Raw genomic sequence first — 13,823 nt, 5'->3', positions numbered from 1 at the left:
GGTATCGGTGTATCGGCCATCATGGGTGATCGGTATCGGTATTGGCAGGAAAAAACCTGATCGGCACATCTCTAATTCTTAGTCCATTTTTTTTCTTCCAAATTCGCATCTAACAAAAGAGTGAATGTGAGCACACACCCACTGTTTAATTAATTAAATTCTTCTTAAATAAAACTGCTTCCTCAACATTTGCAGTTGTAACATTATTGCATTTTTTTTGCATTTTATTGGTGATTGGGTCTGTTCTTGTTTGATTTACTGTTTGAAGAGCTGCACAGTGGTGCAGTGGTATCACTGTTGCCTTGCAGCAAGAAGGTCCTGGGTTCGATTCCTGGCCTAGGGTCTTTCTGCATGGAGTTTGCATGTTCTCCCTGTGCATGCTGGGTTCTCTCTGGCTTCCTCACACAGTATAAAAGTATGACTGTCAGGTTAATTGGCCTCTCCAAATTCTCCTTAGGTGTGTGTGTGGTTGTTTGTCCTGTCTTTCTCTGTGACAGACTGGTGACCCTGCCTCTCGCCCGAAATGTTTGCTGGAGAGGCAGCAACACTCCCGTCCCCACTAAGGGACAAGGGTGTTTTTATGTTTAAAAGGATGGTTTTATTTACTTTGATTAATTTATTAGTCAACTATTCTCACTACTACTATCGCTTTGTAAGTGATAGTAGCTTAGTGAGTTTGTTGATAAAAGTATTTCATCTAGAAGGTTGAATTATTTTGTTAGTAAACATAATTTGGAGAGGAATTGTTTAGTTTTATCCTATGTGCGTAGACCTTGATATTCAACATTAGTGCTGAACTTAATACTTCATCCATTGTTAAAAGTTACCGTAAGTCTTATCAGATGGATACTCATGAGAAAATAACATTAGATATTTGACTATAAAATATCTTATTTTTTCCTGATAAGCAGGTGGTACTTTTGATATAAATTGCCTTTCTTTTAATAATTTCTTTTGGCATTTATTAAAAGCTATATGTAGCCAAACCACACATATTATTGTATTAAAACTGTTATCTTCCAACAGTTCTGGCTGGATGGATCTGATGAGGCAAGACTGAAAACAAAAGCTGTACAGACATGGCAAACACCTAGCTGATCATCAGACTAAAGTGAGAACATGTTTTTACAGTATAAAGATCCTGGTCACATCTTTTCCCATGGCAGTCAGTGTTCAGTCAGAGCCACTGCCCACAGTGAGTCACATAAACAGAAAAAAATAAAAATGTGTCTCAACAACTGTGCCACTAATTGAGACTGCGACAGAAACACTGCTGTGGTTCATTAACATTGCAGACAAAATGTCTTTGGCCACTGCTGGAGGGATCATTTTACTGTTACACATTAATCTTTTCCTTGTATTCATTTTCAAAGTCAAACACAGGACTGGAAGGTAGCCGTAGCAGTAGGTCCGGTCTGCCTGTTCTCTCTGTGGGACTTTTGACTTATGCTGGGTACTCCGACTTTTACTTGCAGACAGAAAGTTCATAAATATCATAACTGAACTTAGAGCGTGTCTTAGAGAGCTGTGTGTCTCTGCATTCTTGCAAGACTTCCATAAACTTTGTAACAATATTGGAGGAAAATTGCTTACTTCATTTGGCACTGTGGCACATGTACATTTTTTTTACCTGTTTAAAGAACTTTGACTCATTTAGTGCAGGAATGGTGCTGCTTTGTTCCCCACTCTGACCCTAATGAAGTGGGCAGAGAAAGTAGGATGGATGCACAGAGTTTAAAGGTAAATACCTCATTCTATCCTGTTCTGACAGTAATAGAATGTAAAACAACACACCTGTATCTAATGAAAATTCCCAACTGTTATGGTGTGTGTGAACTGCTTTACAGACTGATTAAGTTACCAGATTCTTTCGTTTCTTGATATTAGTATGTACGGTTTGATCAGACTGCCCTTTGAGTCCAACATGTTTTTATTCTTTTCTTCTCTCAATTGCTGCAGTGGTTTCTCTTCTTTCAGAGCTGATGCCTAACTCTTTCAGTTTTTTTTTTCAGAACAGGCCACAACGAATGTAATGCTACGAGCGCACAACCAGGCTGAGCTTTCCTATTCTTCTTCTGTCCCTGCCCGTCTCTTTTCTCTGTTTTTCCCGTCATTTGTTTGGATTTCCAAACATCTTACATCTGTCACATACAATCATTCATCTTTTTGATGCCTCACATCACTAAGCAGTTTAGACGTCCCATCAGATTCCTGTCAACTTCATTTCTACTTTCAGTTTTTCAACTCTAGAATTGGATCAAATGCAGATTTTACAGTAAAATATTTCATAGAATTTTATTTCAGTTCTCCCATCAACAGTACCAGTGAACCTTTAGATTACTCAGGTGGATGTGAAAACATAAATCGCCCCCCCACCCCACCCCGAAGGAAGGTATGTCAGGGTGAAGGAGCTTAGAAAACATACATACGCTCGCTCTACTACCCCCCACCCCCCGAGACGAAAACACGTAAAAGGTAAAACTCGCTACATTTACCCCGTTATGTGCGCGAGGTGAAGAAGCATAAAGGCACGCTGGAGTGTATGTGAAGGCATCATCGGGGCGCCGCCCCCTCCAGACGAGGTTTTGACGCCCCCTCTGGTGCAGCGCCCCTATGCGTTGCATGTGCTGCATACCCACTTTTTGCACCACTGATTACTGCTATATTAAGTAGTTATATCTCTGTGAAAGTAACTGAATATCATGATTACCACACTTGGCTTTTAGAAAAAATTTGAAATGCATAGGAATAAATCTATCGTTGTTACCCAAACATTTTCCAGCTCATTTTGAGGGAACCGAGCCATTCTCAGATCAGACTAAATATATAATTCCTGCAGCAAGTTCTTGGTCCTGGTTCTAATACTCGCACTTCCACTCGTTTCACCTTGTCCTTTCAAAGGGTGTGAGTGCGTAATGTGTCCCAATCCTCCACATCCATCTTTAGCCCTGGCCCTTTTGGGTCCAATTGCTACCTTCAGCTAAGTCCACATCCAGACAGACTTCAGCGAAGTGTATTACCTGCAATTCAAGAAAACTGACGTCAGAGTGTTTCTTATGAAACTCTCATTACATTTTTGGTCTATAAAGTCACAGCCCAAAAAAAAAAGTATACTTTAGTATACTTAATTTTAACATACTTTAGCATACTTTGATTGATGTACTTAAACTGTACTATTTTGGAACAACTTTTTAAATATATTTTAATAGTATTTAAATAGGATTAAATGACAATTTTTAGTATACTTGAACATACTTTTTTGGAACAACTTCAAGTTGTACTTAGTATACTTTTTTATGTAATTCTGTCATAGAATTATATTAAAAATATACTTGTAATATACTAATATATTAGTAATATATTTAAATTACACTTAATTTTTAGATTTGATTTACTGCTATTGCTAATAAAGAACAATTTTAATTACTCATAAAAATCTTCTTATTCCCACTTTCCTATTTTGTACATTACATGCAAAACTACAATGCAGTACTTACATTGTTTAGGCTACAATTACATGGAAAGATTAATTACACAAAATGTTCAAGGTAATTCAAATATTTTGTTTTAATACCGACATTTTAAAATTGTCCAATTTTACTCAACTTTATGAGTTTTACATAAATTATTAGTTTACACATCAAAAGTAAACACAATGAAGATGAAAATTTAAGTGACAAAAAAACCACCAAAGTTTAAAGAACTTTAAAGAACAAAAATTATAATTACATTGTGCTTTCAATATATTACCATTTTGGTAACATTTTATTTGATGGGGTGTGTATAAGACTGACATGACACTGTCATAAACATGACATAACACCTTTCATTCAACTTTTAAACCAACTTCTCACTAAGTTTTTCATTAATTACTGAATGACACTTCATGACACTGTCGGTATGTTCCTAAAAGGTATTATGTCATGTTTATGACAGTATCATATCAGTCTTATGCACACCCCATCAATAAAGTGTTACCCACATTTTTTCAAGAGCCAATAAAATATAACAGAATTGTACAAATTGTCAATACATTCAAAGTTTAGAGACAACATGCTTATGAAAATCATCACAACAAAACAATAGGTACACTTTATAGGAAATGTGAAAACTGTTTCACCAAGGACAGAGTATTGTTTTGATACAATGTCACAGTATTCCAGACAAACTGACATTTCTCCTTCCTAAGAACAGTGAGGATCAACGACAGAACATTCACTGCACTTTACAGAAACCTACAAAAAAAAAACAATAGAGCAATTAAACAGAGAAAGCATTTGTATTTTAAAGAGTACAGAAAAATGACAAATAAAGAAATAATACTTATAATTTTAAGACGTTGTGGACTTGCCATGTATGTGACATCATCAGAAGTGATGATGATTGGTACCGGATACCTCGGGTGGAAAAACATTTCTGAGTGACTTCTTTGCCTGTTAGAAGTAGAAAACGTAGTCAGCAATGTCAGAGTCAGTTGATGTTGGCATTAACTAGGAAGCTGTTTTAAGTGTGGACTAAAAGGAGACAAACTACCTTAAAATCTTTCCATACATGATCTGAACACGCTGATCCTTGCAGGGTGGTAAGGGGGCTGGTGGTGCCCATCTCCAGCAGTCATCAGATGAGAGGCAGAGGTTCACCCTGAACAGGTCACCAGTCCATCACAGGGCCCTGAAAGCCAACAACAAATAAAATTCTGTCCAGTTATTTTTAAATCAAATCATGTTTATTAAGCAATTGGTGTTGGTAACACACCAGTTTTTGCTGTTGAAAATGAGCTAGCTGCTCAGTAAAAAAAAGAAAAAGAAAAAAAACTTCCACCATGAGGACGATGTGGAGGTTCATCCTCAGAACTGGTTGGTGATCTGGTGGAGTCAGAGCCTCTTCTGAGACAGGAAAGTCTTTAGGTTTTCTAACACCTGATCTCTCTGGCTTCAACTTTCATCTTCATTTGCTTAGACTGCAAAAATATGTTGAAGATAAAAACAATGATGAACGAGTTAACAGCAGCCTCACAATATCAAAGTCTCTGTCATATGGAGCTTAATTAAAACCAGTTTAAATTTATGAATAAAAGTATAAGTCGCAACAAACAGAGCCTCCATGCAGTTATAACATGAAGCTGAATGATTGCTATAGTAATAATCATAAAAGTCACAGTAAAATTGATAAAATAATTATTTATGAAACCAACGGAAGTTATACATCTTTACTGCACCGTTTATAATTAAATGAAGATAATTAATAAGCAAACTTACCACCAGCTAGCAAGACGTTAGCAGCTTTCGTCTCTTTGTGCTCCTCTTGTGACACTGTGAGGGACCAAACTCAAACAAGGACAAAAATGTTCAAAGTAGAAAAAAGTCTCAGTTTTAATTCTTCAAAAAAATCATTGACAAACCATTAAAATTTAAAGCAAGAATTAATCAAAGGATAAGTAACAAATTTGGATCCAAATTAACTGAGGTCAACTGAACTCTAACTGAACACAAACAAAAACTGACCTACCAAACAAAAAACAAAGGCTGCTTAAATAGGGGTGGAGTAATCTAAATTTACCACTTGAGGGAGCCATGACATAACAAAAGAACAAATAAATACAAAATTAACTAAAGCATCCTATGAAACAAATAAAGCAAAACTAACTTTAACTTAGCACAAACAATAAGTAAATATTTAAGTGACAAAATTAAATAAAAACAACTTAAAAGTCTCCCACTTCAGTCTTTCAGAAATTTGTAGATGGTTTGCCCCAGGTTCCTCCACCAGCTGGTTCCTATAAGCGGCACCTCAAACAAAAACAAGTATAAATGAACCATTCAGACAGACATTAACTAAAGTGTGCACCCATTAGAAAATATATGTCTAAATGAAATAACACAAACTATACTAATAAAGAAATAAATACTAACACTATGTGGTGGTGGTAGTAGCTTCCACCACAGACTCACCTTTCATTTCCATCGGTTGTTGTCCAGGTGTGTTGTCGTCTTACTCGGACAAAGCCGACACCAGCTTTAATTTACCAAAATTAGTAACTATTATTAAGGTCCTCTCTACTTTTAAGGCAATATTATGCGAGTAAAAATGGCGAATTTTAACAGCGCCTGTTATCTTCCCTGCGTTCAAGTTTTTTCTTCTCTTTATGGCATTAAAAAAATAAAAAATGAAAGTGTGCAATACCGCCACCATCTGGTCTGGAGTATGAACTGGAGACTTATAGCTCTTACGTCATACATCTGAAAATGGATTGGGTACTTAAACAACATTACATCATGATTATCATTTTTTTATTCTTTGCAATTTTAACAAAAATAGTGAAAGATTATTAAGGCACCTAAAAAGGCATACTTTTTGGGTTCTTAAAAGTATGCCTAAAAATTACATGAAAAAACTTTAAAGGTGCCTAAAAGGCATACTTCTGCATATGTATTAATTAGTTTTATTTTGAAATCAGGTTGCTGCGTGTTGCAGACTTCTACCCAGGTCCCTCTTGAAAATGAGATCTGGATCTCAACGGGGTTCACCTGGTTAAATAAAGAAAGTAAAAAAAAAAAAGGCATACTTTATTAGCCTAAAATTTACACTGAGATGTAATTTAAAACATAGTGAAATTAATAGTTTAAAGTAGAGTTAAGTGAATTTTTAAAAAATTATATTTTGAGCATATTTAAAAATATACACAAAATATATTTTAAATATATTTACTTGAACAAGTGTATATTTACACTTGGGCAAAAACATATTTTGTTCACTTACAGTATAGTTTTATTTAATATATTTCTTAAAAGTGTATTTTGGTACAGTTATATTTAAGTAAGTTTAAAGTTCTAATTTAGAATTTGGTACAAGGATACTTTTAGTATACTTCATATATATTTCTAGGTAGTATACTTAATACTTAGTATACTTAAAATGTACTTTCACAAATGTAAGTATGTTTAAAGTATACTAAAGTATACTTTTTTTCACCTGGGAATTGATGTTACAGCAAGTATAACAAAACTAAAAGACAAAGTATCAAAGTTAAAAAATAAAAGACAATAAAACATCAACATACAATAAAAAGTTGCCATCTTGAAAACATGGCAATGTTAACAGAGCAAGCTGTGTCTGTTGCAAAAAAAATCTGTTTTCAAGTGTGAAGTTTTGAAATAATTTTTGTATCACTCTACTGTAGTAAACACATCAAATTTTGCGCTGTACTGTACATTTTACTAGCAAGGACCATGCCTTGCTAGTGAAGGCATGTTGAAGTCAGATATATGTTTAAAGATTTATTGATGAATGGATGAGGGATGAAGGGATGTAAGGGAGAGAGGTGAACAGGAGGAGGGACGAAGGGATCCCACCTTTGTGGGTTATTAATTATCGAGTTATCATCGATAATGATGATAACTCCATCATTATCTCGGAGAATGATGGAGTTCTTGGGAAGTGAAGACTTTGCATGGGGATTTGGTCATCAGGAAGTGGTTCCTCTTATTTTCCCTGAGCCAACATTGGATCCCCAAAAGAGCCTGATTTAAATTGAACAGAGAAAATAATGAGCTTGTAATAAATCTCAGAGGTTGTTGCGGATGCATGAACAGTAAGCTTGTGATGACCAGTGAACTAAAACTTGAATCATCTGATTGGAGATAGCCTGACTGGATGCGAAAGAGAAGGGGCAGAATAAAATTTGAGAGAGATGTCTGATCTTAAAAGAGCTAGACTGAAATGGCTGGAGAACCAGACTTAAGTGGCTGGATTACAGGATTCTCAGATGAGGTGTGGAGCTTGAGATGAAATACTAGCTGAAATTCTGAACATAAAGATTGGCTCATATGGGTTGAGGATGGAATTAGGATGGAAGAGATTAAATGGATGAGAGACAGCAAACTGATCGGTTGACCTCTCTGAAGAGTAATATCTGAATGTTCTAACTGTGAATGATGATACCTGAAAAGCATGGATGAATGAAGGATTGTGTTTGAAGAAACAGAACAGGGGGGTAAGTTGGATATTATTTAAGAAGATGGTGGAGTTGAATTTGGATGAGTTTCTGAATCTGAAGCAAAGAGACCTGAATGAGCCTGAATAAACGAGAGTAGACGTCTTACGCCATTCATGTCCCAAACTTTCGCTGCAATAATGATGGAGTAAGTTTGAAATGTGCAAGAAAGATTAATTTTTGGGGCCATTTTGGCTTCAACCATTTGTCTCTGAAATAGCCACCAAGCCTATAGAAGGAGTTGAATGAGAAAGTCATTGTAGAGGAAAAACATGCCCTTGCAGGAGTGATTGAGGATGAGTGAACCTTCAATGGAAGGGATGCTGGCTCCTTTCAATGAATATTAGGAATGTAGGATTTCTCTGAGGAATGATAGAAATTGCATAGTTCACATAGCCAAGAAATGTAAGCAACTGTTATTTGAAACATCCATCAGTGGGTAAAATTGAGAAGAGCAAAGCAGTTTGATTGATCTATTGGGGCTACATGATGAAGAAAAGTGAGGTAAACTGAAGTGAAAGCTCCTTTCCGAAACTTGCCGATAAACACCAGAAATCTGGGTGAATGAGAAGGACTTTGAATGTGCAGGTGATGTCTGCTTTAGAGAGCCCAGCTCCTTGTCCTGCTAAGCGAATGAATTTAATGATCTTATAGAGAGCCTTATGGAAGTGAGTCAACTGTGTCAGGACCTGAAGGAGCTGACTGAAGATAGAGACAATGATGGATGGAATTTGGAATATCTATGCCAGGGAGAAAACCCATGAATGAACCCGTCAGAGAGCAAGTTAAACTCTCTATAGGGATAATGTTTAAGGCAGGAATGAAAGCATTCACCTTGATTTGAAGTGAAGATATTGCTTCAGTAAATTGGAAGTGGGACTGTGGGGTCAGGAAATCCTTGCATAGGCATTGCCATGAATTAGCAGGCATGCAGCAGTTTGTGGCTGGAGACTGAATTGCCAAGATCGTTGAATTATTGCAGATCATCCTGCTCCCTGGTACAAGATGGTGCGGCCCCATCAGTGCCCTGAGAAATTGGTGAGTTTACCAATTGATGATGTCTGGGTTTGGGGTTGATATGAAGGGGAGGGGCAGTGGAAGACTGCCAATCGGAGGCTGAAGAAGTGCGAGATGAGGAATGAGGATGAAGAGGGACAGTAATTGTACAAGTAGTTGCTGGATGAGATGAAGTACCGCAGAAACTGTAAGAAAGGTGCGGGTGGCAAAATGTACAATTCAGGGGACCCAGTATGTCCCCTGATTAAATTGTTGAAAACGGCCTGCTATCTGGGCTGCGAAAAGAATGTGATATTGATGGAAGCCCGATCATCTACATCAAAGAATAATGTCAAGAATAATGGAGAGATAGTCATCGAATTCAGACCTGGGACTTGGATACTTGAGTGTATGGAATTCCTTCAAGGTTTGCAGCAAGATGTTGTGCANGGAACAACATCAGAATCTTCATTTCCCGTCGTTGGTCAGTTGAGTACTGTTAAAAAGAAATGAGCAAAAAAAGCGCATGGTTGAGCACTTTCTTTCTTTTTTTTATGGATAAAGTGGACTTGAATTGTTGGCTTTTTTCCAAACAAAAGACAAGAACATTTTTACTTGATTTGACTCTCAAGGTGTATCGAAAATGTTTACACAGCAATATAAATCTGCAAAGTACTGCGTATTGATAGTGATGTACCAGTGAACTTTTCCTTAGTAAGGTGAGGTAAGGTAATTTTATTTATATAGCACATTTTCAGCAACAAGGTAATTCAAAGTGCTTACAAGTACAAGTACCTGGGAATACCACAAGCAAATGGCAAACTCAGTGAGGTCACAAGGAAAGGAGCCACAGGCAAATGCCTCCAACGAGGTAACCCTAAACCTAAAACATGGCAGGTTTTAAGGGTTTAAGCTAAAACCTGCCATGAAACAGAAATCAAAAGAATCCCTGTCAAACATAAAGTTAATAATTATCTTGGTATCTCCATCATGGAAGAAGAAGAAGACCAAAGGTCAAATGATTTAATAATCCAAAAGAAATTGAATATGTGGGTACAGAGAGATTTATCCATCTCTTACTGTCTAAACGGAAAGTTTTCCAGTTTAGTATATGCTTGTTCAGCACTTGAGGTTTCCATTGAGATCAGTTCAAAAGTAAATAAAATATTATTTGATTTTATTTGGAAGAAAAAAGTTTGTTTTATTAGGAAAAATGTAATGATAAACAAGTTGTGCTCTGCTGGATTTTGTCATGTCGGATTCTAATTACTTCACCCACATGCAGAAACACAACAGAGAGCACCAGTGTTTATTGTGTGAGGTTTATTGTAAACAAAACAGGAAGGTGGCAGGTGATATGGGGGGCATGGATCTCTTCTCACAGCTGACGCCAGCAATCTTAGCACAGGAGGACAGGGAGTTAGTTCTGGTTCTGTTTGGAATCTTCAAGAAAATCGGAGTCAGTGGACCTACTTGGTTTTGGAGCGGGTCCGAGCCGGGAGGGGAAAGGGCGTCTGGGGAGTCCGGGGTTTGATGGTGGAAAGTGGATGGCTGAAGAGGCGGCGTCGGAGTGCGGACAGGCAAACAGGGATTCCACTGGACAGCAATCTCGGATCTCTAAGGGAGAGACACAAAGGTTCACTTGAGAAATTCTATAGACTAGATCAAAACAGAGGTGAGAACTCTGGGGCCTGTAGTACCGAACATTGGTGACACACTGGCAGTGAAGTGACGGCGACTCCCTCCTCATATAGGAGCTGACGAGATTGGCATCAGGTGCATTGGGACCAGAGCTGGCCAACCCTCAAGGCAAAACCTCAGGACGCCCTCTGGTGGACAAAAGATGAGGAACCCCACCATCCCAAAAACCCTGGATCCCCACAGTACCCCCCCTCAACGACCGCCACCCGGCGGTCCAATGGAACCCGAAGGGAGGGAAGCGCGATAATCAGCGATGAGGGAAGGATCCACAATAAACGAGCCAGGGACCCATTGATGATCCTCAGGGCCGTAACCCTCCCAATCCACCAGATATTGCCAACCTCTACCCCGTCTCCGGGAGTCAATGATCCGGCGGACAGAATAAACAGGGCCCCCATCAAATACACGGGGAGGAGGAGGGGGTTCAGGTGGCGGGCACAAGGAACTGGTGAACACGGGCTTAATCTGAGACACATGAAAGGTGGGGTGGACACGGAGAGAGGGAGGGAGGCGAAGACGGACAGCAGAAGGGCTGATGACCGACTCGATCTCATAGGGACCAATGAAGCGGGGGGACAACTTCTTAGACATAGATTTTAGTGGGATGTCCTTAGTTGAAAGCCATACCTGTTGTCCAGGTGTGTAGCGGGGAGCTGGCCGTCGTTTACGGTCAGCAAACCGGCGGTTTTGTTCCGCCGTTCGATTCAGGGCCGCAACCGTGTTACTCCAAATGGTTTTACAGCGGCGGATGTGGTGCTGCACAGAAGTAACGGATATCTCCTTCTCATCCATAGGGAAGAGTGGGGGTTGATAACCTAGGGAGATTTTGAAAGGAGACAGACCAGTAGCAGATGAAGTAAGAGAATTGTGAGCATACTCGACCCAGGGGAGAAATTGGCTCCAGTCAGATGGGTTGGTCGAGGTGAGGCATCTGAGGGTTGACTCCAGCTCCTGGTTCATGCGTTCCGTCTGTCCATTTGACTGAGGATGATAACCAGATGTTAAACAAACTTTGGCCTCAAGGGCCGCACAAAAGTGTCTCCACACCTGGGCTGTAAACTGAGGTCCCCGATCAGACAATATTTCCTGAGGAATTCCATGTAGTCTGAAGACATGTTTTACCAGGAGCTGGGCCGTTTGAAAAGCTGATGGAAGTTTTCTTAGTGGGACCAAATGACACAGGCTTTGGAGAATCGGTCGACAATTGTAAGAATAGCGGTCATGCCTTTAGATACTGGGAGTCCGGTAACAAAGTCTATAGCGATGTGCGACCACGGACGTTTGGGTGTGGGAAGCGGTTTTAGCAGACCAGAAGGAGGTTGGTGAGATGGTTTGTTACGGGCACAAACTGGGCAGGCCAAGACATACTCCTTAATATCTTTATAACTGGACGGCCACCAAAACCGGCGTGAAATGAGGGCAACAGTTCTACTAACACCAGGATGGGCTGAGAATTTAGTGGAGTGCATCCAATTTAGCAGTCGAGGTCTGATGGATGTGGGAACATACATCTTGCTAGGAGGACCAGTGCCAGGGTCTGGTTCGGATGACTGAGCCTGCTTGATAAGGTCCTCTATCTCCCAAGTAACCGTGGCAACGGAGCAACTAGGGGGCAAGATCGTGGCTGGAACCTTATCTGAATCATCAGCTGAGTATAATCGGGACAGAGCGTCAGGTTTAGTGTTTCTTGAACCTGGTCGGTAAGAGATGAATAAATTAAACCGGGAGAAAAACAATGACCAACGGGACTGGCGTGGATTGAGTCTCTTAGCTGTTTTCAGGTATGAGAGGTTCTTATGATCTGACCAGACTAGTACCGGGTGTTGGGCGCCCTCTAGCCAGTGCCGCCATTCCTCCAGGGCCAGTTTTATCGCGAGGAGTTCGCGATCTCCAACATCATAGTTCCTCTCAGCCGGAGACAACCTACGAGAGAAAAACGCACATGGGTGAGTCTTGTGGTCTGAATCTGAGGGCTGTGAAAGGACTGCTCCAACTCCGGAATCCGATGCATCAACTTCCAAGATGAACTGTTTAGAAGGGGTCTGGTTGAATGAGGACCGGCGCATTAGCGAAGAGCATCTGAAGACGGGTGAACGCCGCGTCAGCTTCAGGTGTCCATGTAAAGGTGCTTTTGACAGAGGTTAGCGCGGTGAGAGGCTGGGCAGTCTGGCTATAATTTCTAATGAAACGGCGGTAGAAGTTGGCGAACCCGAGGAATCTCTGGAGTTGTTTTCTGGTCTCAGGCACCGGCCACTCTAAGACCGCTTTGATCTTTTCGTCAGAAGGTCTAATCTGTCCGCTTTCTAGAACAAATCCCAGGAAGCTTACTGAGGATCGGTGAAATTCACACTTTTCTGCCTTGACAAAAAGTTTATTTTCCAGAAGGCGTTGCAAAACCAGGCGGACGTGTTTCTGATGTTCAGGGAGGCTTTTTGAATAAATCAGAATATCATCAAGATAAACGAACACGAATATGTTCAAAAAATCCCGGCGGACATCATTTACCAGGGCTTGAAAACAGGCGGGTGCGTTAGACAAGCCAAACGTCATCACAAGATATTCAAAATGGCCCAGGGGAGTCTTAAACGCGGTCTTCCACTCATCCCCTTCACGAATTCGGAGGAGATGATAAGCATTTCTCAGATCTAGCTTGGTGAAAATGGTGGCTCCCTGCACGGGTTCAAATGCGGAGGAAAGAAGAGGCAATGGGTATTTATTCTTAATAGTAATTTGATTAAGACCTCGGTAATCAATACATGGCCTGAGGGATCCATCTTTCTTTCCTACAAAAAAAAATCCTGATCCTAATGGAGAAGATGAGGACCGAATGATGCCGGCAGCTAGAGACTCAGTTATGTATTTTTCCATTGTTTCCCTCTCGGGTTTAGAAATGTTATAAAGACGGCTGTTAGGGAGAGGCGCCCCGGGGAGAAGGTCGATTGCGCAATCATATGGTCGGTGAGGTGGGAGTGACAGCGCTTTAGACTTACTAAACACCGGAGCCAGATCGTGATACTCAGCTGGAATATGGGAGAGGTCTGACGGGTCTGCCTCCTGTTGCTTTGCTGGCGGGGAACCTGGTGGGAGAGCTGAGCGGAGACAGGATGAGTGACAATTAACGGACCAGGATTCT

At 40.0% G+C, this 13,823-nt stretch overlaps 1 long non-coding RNA gene across 1 annotated transcript; it reads right to left on the bottom strand.

Moving 5' to 3' along the window:
• Positions 1-4,105, bottom strand: LOC107834493 (uncharacterized). The gene is made up of 3 exons (XR_001660284.1): positions 4,091-4,105; positions 4,054-4,056; positions 1-77 (listed from the first exon to the last, which is right to left on the bottom strand). It is a non-coding gene; the product is annotated as an uncharacterized LOC107834493 (long non-coding RNA).
• Between the last annotated feature and the right edge of the window lie 9,718 nt (positions 4,106-13,823).

The sequence above is a fragment of the Poecilia formosa genome, unplaced genomic scaffold (assembly GCF_000485575.1).
Source record: "Poecilia formosa unplaced genomic scaffold, Poecilia_formosa-5.1.2 Scaffold641, whole genome shotgun sequence".
Lineage (NCBI taxonomy): Eukaryota > Metazoa > Chordata > Actinopteri > Cyprinodontiformes > Poeciliidae > Poecilia > Poecilia formosa.
Note: the sequence above shows the minus strand (reverse complement) of the source record. Positions and strands in the feature narration are given on the sequence as shown.